At 44.4% G+C, this 8,471-nt stretch overlaps 1 non-coding gene across 1 annotated transcript; it reads right to left on the bottom strand.

The window, feature by feature from the left end:
• Window positions 1–5,310: 5,310 nt before the first annotated feature.
• On the bottom strand, window positions 5,311–5,430 carry LOC116951717 (5S ribosomal RNA). The gene has a single exon (XR_004404290.1). It is a non-coding gene; the product is annotated as a 5S ribosomal RNA (ribosomal RNA).
• Between the last annotated feature and the right edge of the window lie 3,041 nt (window positions 5,431–8,471).

Genomic DNA, 8,471 nt, shown 5'->3' with positions numbered 1-8,471 from the left:
ATAGTGTCCTTACATTTTAAACACACCAAACATTTTACTATCATTGTAAGCACTTCCTGTTGTGCACATGTCTCTTTTCAGAAAAACAAAGTTTCAATGCACAATATCCTGGTTATTCTGAAGAGGGTTTTCAATTCAATGTTCATGACGTCATCTCCGATGGCATCACCCCATAATGTGCACTGTGATCGCATCTATCATCGTCTCCCCGCAGGGCACATAGCAGTGTCGTGTTCATGTGGAAGCGCGTGTGGTTCGTGGGACATCCCAAACGACAGCACGTGTCACTGCCAGTGCGCTGGGATCGACTGGACATCGGCGCGGTGCTGTAGGCTGGCCTGACACGGATGGGCAGTGAAGATCGGAAACAATCGTAGAGAAACCAAACTACATGATCAACACGAACCAGAGAGAACACCACAGAGACAACACACACACACTGTCACGGGTATGGAGGTGGACACAACAGAAATATAACACGAACACAATCAAGGATATGGAGGTAAACACAAAATTAACCACGTGGAGCAACAGTAAACACTTAAGCGTGTGCCACCAGCGAAAGCCCAGAGAATAATGCAACTAATAATCACAGTTATATATGTTTGACCTTATACAGTGTCATTTATGCTAACAGCTTCCCAAATGAAAGTTGTAGTTTTCACTTGTGTAAATTGATTTAATCTAGATTTTTTTTTACCTTGGTTTCATAGATGTGTTTGTTTTTACTGCATTCAAAACAAATGGCTTGCTCTGGATATATATGTTTAATGATCCATCATTGAAGTTTGGGACACGAGGTTTTGTTACTGTATCACATATGGTGATTTGGTGTGGTTCATTTCTGTTGAGACACATGGTACAGTATTTGCATAATAAATGGTTGCTGTTGAGATGATTTGAACAAGTCTTTTTATTTGAAAACCGTACTATGAAAAATTATTACCATGCTTTTAACTTTAGGCTCATATTAAAAATATATATATAATTAGCTGCCATTTGGCAATTCCAAAATGCTCACCGTCTTAACATTTCCCAGCATTCTATTTGAATCAGTATATAGGGTGGTCCAGATGCCTTGTGACCTCCAAGTAGCATTTGTTTCCTTTGCTTATTCTATTTTCACCCCTATTAGTATACAAAAACAGTACGTTTTAGTTCAATTGGGTTCAGTAGACACCGAGACCACCCTGTACAATGTGGATGCAGTGTCAGCCTTGTGGCAGAGTCTTGTGGCAAACCGGGTGGAGCTGGGTTGAAGCTGGTTGGCTTCAGTATCATTCAAGTGTTGTGTGTCTAACTAACTACACGGAAACGACTTCTGGAAGCAACGCATTTATTTCAACAACTCTATGAACAGCGACTGTAAAACGAAGGGGTATGGCCCCTTCAACCCGATAGCCTAAGGGAGGTACAGCCCCCTCCCTTCTCGTGTGTCCTACACACCACGGGCTACTCTACACCCAGGTCCCTTGCCACGGCCGCTAAGGGAGGCTAGACCGACCCGACTCTGCCAGGGTAGGGTCCCACCACTGGTCCGCTACAACCCGGATCTGACAAGTGCCTCGGTTGAGGGTCCCAGGGTGCTGGTCCAATCTTCAGGTCTTGGACGTCTTCAGGCTTGAGTTGGTGAACACTGCTGGACCCGTTAAAAGGGCCGGCTTTTTATCCCTAGGTCGGGGCTTGCCCCTCCCCTAATGACTCCCCCCCCCCCCCTCCAGAACCTTCTGGAAGGTCTTAAAGGGCCTTAAATCCTTAAGGGTCTTAAAATCGGTGGGCGGTCTCTATCCCGCCCAGCCGCCAGCCCTTGGGGGTCTGGAGTGTCAACCTCCGGTCATGGGCCACCCGAGAGGGGGGGTTTTACCCCGTGACCGTGGTGGCAGGTAAAGCGACTTACAGCGCCTTGTTATGGCACAACACAAGCACTGCATGGCACGATGGGGTTGAATACCTCGCCACTCACCCTATCGCAGACGCCACCTGAACAAATCTAAAGCCTGGGCTTCCGCAGTGCAAGGGGTTTTCAACCATGAGCGCGTGTTTTTTTTTGTGTTGTAATGAAACAAAGTCAACGCGCACAACATCGCGTTCACATATCGCAGCGCGCATCTTCGCCGTCCACTCGTTGAGGACGTTCAGTTGTTACGGACGCCTCTATGGTGAAATCGTGAACATTCAAGTAGCGTGGGTGTCGCGGTGATGGGAAGAGTAAAGAAGACGTGGTGGGGTGTTATGTTAAGTTGATATAAAAAAGCATACTACGCACGCGCAATAAATGACAACGCCTCGACATCCTTTAGTACAATAACAAGGGCGGAAATCACGTAGAATTAGTTAGATAAAGAGCGAAGGGGTGATATTCTCAGACCCGGGAACGCAACCCTATTTTTCCCATGAGGTCTATTGTTTGGAGAACGCGGTTTGGCTGAAAGTGGCATTTTCCAGGAACGTAACCCCAGCGTTTGGCCAGGGTTGCCTGCAAAGTACATAAACACACACTACAGTCTACAATACAGTACACACACACTAGTCTTCCGTAAAGCGCACACAACTACCCACTACAGTCTACAATACAGTACACACTCAAGACTACAAGTACACACACGACACACTAGTCTACGACACAACACACATACGTATACACTACAGTCAACAATACAGTACACATATATTACACACGACAGTCCACAATAAATGACACTCGCGCTGTGTACACATGGACAATAAAGTACATACAATATATTTTCATTTGAAGCTTTCATGACTGCAGGGATTCATATTCTTGATTCTTTCGGTAAAGTCACGTAGAAGGAAACAATTGTTGTGGTTTTCACACCTGATGATGATTGCTTGTGTTGCAGTCGAAACGTGAGAATTTTATTGTTTTATTATTTTATTTTTTCCCTTCTATGTGACTTTACCGAAAGAACGAAGAATTTACATACAATATAGTATACAATGCAGTACAAACATAAACCGTATCCTAGTCTACAAGTACGATACACACGTACATGGCGTGCTCCAGTCCACATGATAAGACCGATGACTAAGAGGTCTCCAACGCCAAATGATCTTTCAAAGAAACAAAAAGTAAATCCAATCCAGTCGCAAAATACGAATCTAACATTAGTACCCTTTAATAAACTATAAGAAGTGTATAGTTTAAAAAAAACTATGACCGTGGATGTGGCCTCCCTTCCACCCACCTCCATTGACCCACGTAGTGACGTCTGGTAAAACAATTTAGTTGCACGGAACTGTTTTTGGGGGTGGTCAAAATCATCAAACAGTCGATTGACATTGGGCTGTGAAAAAGTGAACAGGTTTATCCTGAGTTGGCAGTGCCCCCTATGGAGAATAAAAAGCCAGTTCCGCTGTTTGAGTTGAAAACGTGGCGTAAATAAGCGCCCACTTCAGATGCAAAAAGCCAATATCACCTAGTATTACCCAGGCCGTCTCCCATCCAAGTTGTAACCAGGCTCGACATCGCTTGCTTGCGAGGTTGGACTACTGAGAGTGATATGATCGTAGGCGAAACACCGAAGTAGGGGAGGGTGGGTAGTGAACTTATCTCTAACTTCCTGTCACTCTTTCGATTTAAAGCTTTCGTGACTGCAAGGATTCATCTTCTTTGGTTCTTTCGGTAAAGTCACGTAGAATGAGAATACAATAATAAATTGATAAAATAAAATAACACAATAATATTCTCACGACGTTTCGGCCACAACACAAGCGGCCTTCATCAGGTGAAGGGGACGAGACTGTCTGGAGGACAGCGCTGGAGTGAAAAAGCCACGCTGAGATCACGACCTTTAAGCTGTGTGAGAAGAAACACAGCTTAAAGGTCGTGATCTCAGCGTGGCTTTTTCACTCCAGCGCTGTCCTCCAGACAGTCTCGTCCCCTTCACCTGATGAAGGCCGCTTGTGTTGTGGCCGAAACGTTGTGAGAATATTATTGTGTTATTTTATTTTATCAATTTATTATTTTATTCTCATTCTACGTGACTTTACCGAAAGAACCAAAGAAGATGATTCCTGTCACTCATCTCTATATATATAAAAGGGAAATTTGTGAATGTGTCTGTTTATAATGTTTAGCGTTCTTCCCGACATGCAACAAACTTGAAATTTGCCATGTGGGTACTTTCAGACAGTACATCATGCAAAAAATATAAAAATAGACTTTTGTATTTTTGGGGGGGGGGCGGGGGGTGCAATAATGGATATATTTTGCAAGGCATGTGAGCTGTGACGTCACATCTATCATGTGACCCGTGTGCGGAATAGTAACGGAGTGTGCCTGCTGACGTCACGCATCCCCCCCCCCCACCCTCTGCATAGGCCGTCTGTTAATACTGCTAGGTACCTCTGATTACACCAGCCCACAGGGGATTATTGTGTACGTCCGTCCGTCGTGCATCCAAAAATGGGAGGGGTGCGGCTGGGTGGAGAGGGGAGGGTGGGGAGGGCCTGGGTGGGGAGGGTGGGGAGGGGCTGGGTGGGGAGGGTGGGGAGGGGCTGGGTGGGGGCTGGGTGGGGGGTGGGAGGGGTGGGGATGGGTGGGGAGGGGCTGGTCACCCCGTGGTGCCCTTATAAAACTCAACGTTTAACCTACTCACGTCGGCTTGTGCCCGCCCTCACAGCCGGGCATATTGTGCGGAATACACCACACCGCCGTTGACCCTGGCCATTGACCCTGGCCATTGACCCTGGCCATTGACCGAGCAACCCAATGTTCCTACCAGCTCCCTCCGCAGGAATGTGTTTTGTATGACAATTAAAAACGTACATTTTACGACTGGGGGCAAAAAAGAATTGCACCGAGTTTGGACGATCTTTGTGCTGTCATGGATTATGGAGAATGGACGCCGTAACCACTCACCCGGCACTAGTCGACATGTGAGAGGGCGCATACAATGCAGCCTCAAATCCACACATTTGTATCTCGCCATGTCTCTGCATCATTCTGTTCGTCTGTCTCATTCCGTTTGTTTATGATTTGTATACTTGCGTCCGTCTCTGACAGTGTTCTTGTCAATCTCAATGTGCTTCCTTGTCCCAAATACAGGTCACCAAACCACACTGCCTAGGGTACTGAAGAATGGTAAGACAGTCCCGTGGACTGATAGTCTCAGGAGGCATCCCTCAGGCATTGGATTGACAAAAGCACTGTGAAAAGGTTAACAGGTTCACCCTGAATAGGCAGTGCCCCCTATAGACATTGAAATGCCAGTTCGGCTTCGTGCGCGTGAAACGTGGAGTAAATAGCGTCCCCTTGAGACACGAAAAGGCAAAAGACGAGAACAAAAAGGCCTGCAACACCTGGTATTCCCAGGCGGTCTCCCATCGAAGTACTAACCAGGCTCAACTCTGCTTAGCTTCCGAGATCGGATGAGATCGGGCGTATATCAGGGTGATATGGTCGTTGGCAAGAGCTGAGTGGAGATTTCGTAAACTTATCTCCAACGCCAACTCTTCCGGCTGATGACATTTTTACAGCGAGTAAATGTGGGGAGGGTGGAGCTGGGTGGGGAGGGGAGGGTGGGGAGGGGCTGGGTGGGGAGGGTGGGGAGGGTGGTGCTGCGTGGGGAGGGTGGCGAGCGTGGGGCTGGGTGGGGGGTGGGAAGGGTGGGGCTGGGTGGAGAGGGGCTGGTCACCCCGTGGTGCCCTTATAAAACTCAACGTTTCACCTACTCACGCCGGCTTGTGCCCGTCCTCACAGTCGGGCATATTTGCGGCATCCTTTCTCCATAATCCTTGACAGCACAAAGATCGTCCAAACTCGGTGCAATTCTTTTTTGCCCCCAGTGGTAAAATGTACGTTTTTAATTGTCATACAAAAGAATGACTTGGTTTCACCTGACAATGGGGACCCTTTTCTACACGCGTAGCTGAACATGCTGGTGTGCATGTCTTCAAAGATTTTGTAGAAACATTGAATATATTTTAATTGTTGTAGTCACTCAATTTCTCTCCACGGCGTGGTCAAATTTTGTTACGCAATATACTTAGCCTCGAGATAAACCGCAAATTTCCTCCTTCTAAGGGAGTGGCATGCACATTGTTTGTAAATGCTGTTGAGCAATCAAACGATTGGGATTTTACCAATGATTGTTTGTTTGCCAATGCTGTCCCTTTAAATACCTACATCCAGACTGAAGAGTTACATTCATCGTGGGGTTTCTGTCCCAAATCATTGCCAACATGAAGAAGGTATTGTGCAGTCTTGCAGTCTGCCTCTTAATCTTTCGACCGACACATGCCGGTCCCTTGGAAAGCGACGTTTCCATCAACGAAGAGGCCACGGTGAATATTTTAAATATGCACATTGTTTGAAGATATTACGCGATTAATGCTGTGCCGTATGATGTACTCCATATGAAAATATTAATTTCCAGTACATGGGAATGAATAACACATTTTCAGGAGTTGAGCATAATTATGTACAGTGACGTAATACTTAATATTCAATGCAGTATTTAACCTAATTTCAAGTGTATTGCGTGACAATGATGGCGTTTAAGGCGTTTAGAATTTTAACTAATGTATAACTAACTTTGACCTGATGTATGCTGTACTTTGATATACAGTTGTCCCTCACTATAACGCGGTTCACCTTTCGCGGCCTCGCTGTTTCGCGGATGTTTTTTAGTGTAATTTTGCATGCTTTTTTTTCCTGCGTACAGTATGAACGAGCATTGTGTTCGGCGTCCTGATTGGCTAAGGGAGAACCGCACATGTGTTCGGCGTCCTGATTGGCTAAGGGAGAACCGCACATGTGTTCGGCGTCCTGATTCGCTAAGGGAGAACCGCACATGTGTTCTGCGTCCTGATTAGCTAAGGGAGTACAGAATGCGTTCGGCTAGCCAGATTTACAAAAATGTTTGGGCTTGAAAACAGGTTTTGGTCTTTGGTTTCATTTACTAATATTGTACTTATTTTTTTAAATCTGCGAAAGTTTGAACTTTGAGAGTGTTTAAATAAGAGAGAAATGTGAGAATGTTAATGCCTGTCTGAGAAAAGTCTATAAAAGTGTGTGGTTAGGGGTTTTACGGCCTTAAAACATGTATAATAATTGTAAAAAATAAAGCTGATTACTTCACGGATTTCGTCTATTGCGGGTTATTTTTAGAACGTATCCCCCGCGATAAACGAGAAACCACTGTACTGATTATTAAGAACTCGGTTTGTGTAGACCTTGGATGAATGCTTCAGTTTCCACTTAATCAAATCAACTATTAATACACTACTTGACTATTCACATAACTTCACAATGTGTAATGTTTGTTTTTTTTATTTTGTGAACAGAGTGAACCGGAAGAGTTCCTGCCCAACAGCTGCAGGTAATGAGACTCCGAAAAGGGAAACACTGTTTTCGATCAATTCAACTCTGCTAATGTTTTCAATGACAGGACGATAACTTAGATGTAAACTAAAGTTTGGGTTGTAACTTATGGTTCAACTGTAATTACCTTTTCAATATTAATTGTATTGAGCTGTAATCAAGTTAATGTAAACAACTCTCACAAGAGACGAAAAATATGTTGTTGAAGAATAATTGTACAACTGCCATTGATGTATTTTATTTTATTGTGTAAAATATAAAAAAACGTTACTTTTAATGTATGTTACGCATTGTAGATGGAAAACGTGTTACTTATATCAAGGTTCAATGATAAATACAGCACATGAGTACATTGATAGCAAACATTCTGCAGTTTTAAGGTTTCCGACTTTTTTTTTCAATCACAGCAAACATCCTTAAAAATAAAAATACAAATCTCACCAATTTTATTCTACAAAATTCAAATGTATCCTGAATGTCCACAATTATAATTAAATACCGAGAGGGGGAAAAAGGTTAATCCAGCATTTTTAAGATCCACTTAAAAAACCTTTTTTTTATTTTACCAGGTAAGGCCCAACTGAGCTATATAGCTCTCTTTCAGAATTGACCTGGCCCCAAATAATGACTTATCACGTGGAATTGACTTATCACGTGGAAATGACTTATTGAAATGACTTATCATGTGGAAATGTATAGCAGCTGAATACTCGGATGAACGGATATTTCTAAATGAGGAACCAGAGAGAAACCCACGCGATCACAGAGAGTTACATGCAATCTCCAAACATATAAGCAGGTGTCAGGGTCGGGATCGAACCCACGATCTCCATGTATACCAGGTCGAGGTAGTTAAGATCTTACCACCGTGGGCACCCCTTGTTGAAGACTAATGGTGTCCATTACATTGACAAAGGGAATACCGTAATTGCCCTCTCACTTCTCCACCTGTGTGTGCTCGCAGCATTTGTTTTGGAAATCGAGGCCCACGAGGCCCTCCTGGAAAGGATGGATGTGCCGGACCACAAGGTAATTCATCGCGGGTTATTGGTTCTAGTGAGAACACGTGCTCGAAACGTTTGCCAACAAACGCTATTTATTTTAACTAAATAGGCTCATTGGAACG

The sequence above is a fragment of the Petromyzon marinus genome, chromosome 43 (assembly GCF_048934315.1).
Source record: "Petromyzon marinus isolate PM22_M1 ecotype Great Lakes invasive population chromosome 43, UKy_Petmar_22M1.pri1.0, whole genome shotgun sequence".
Lineage (NCBI taxonomy): Eukaryota > Metazoa > Chordata > Hyperoartia > Petromyzontiformes > Petromyzontidae > Petromyzon > Petromyzon marinus.
This window is presented reverse-complemented; position numbering and strand designations above follow the sequence as displayed.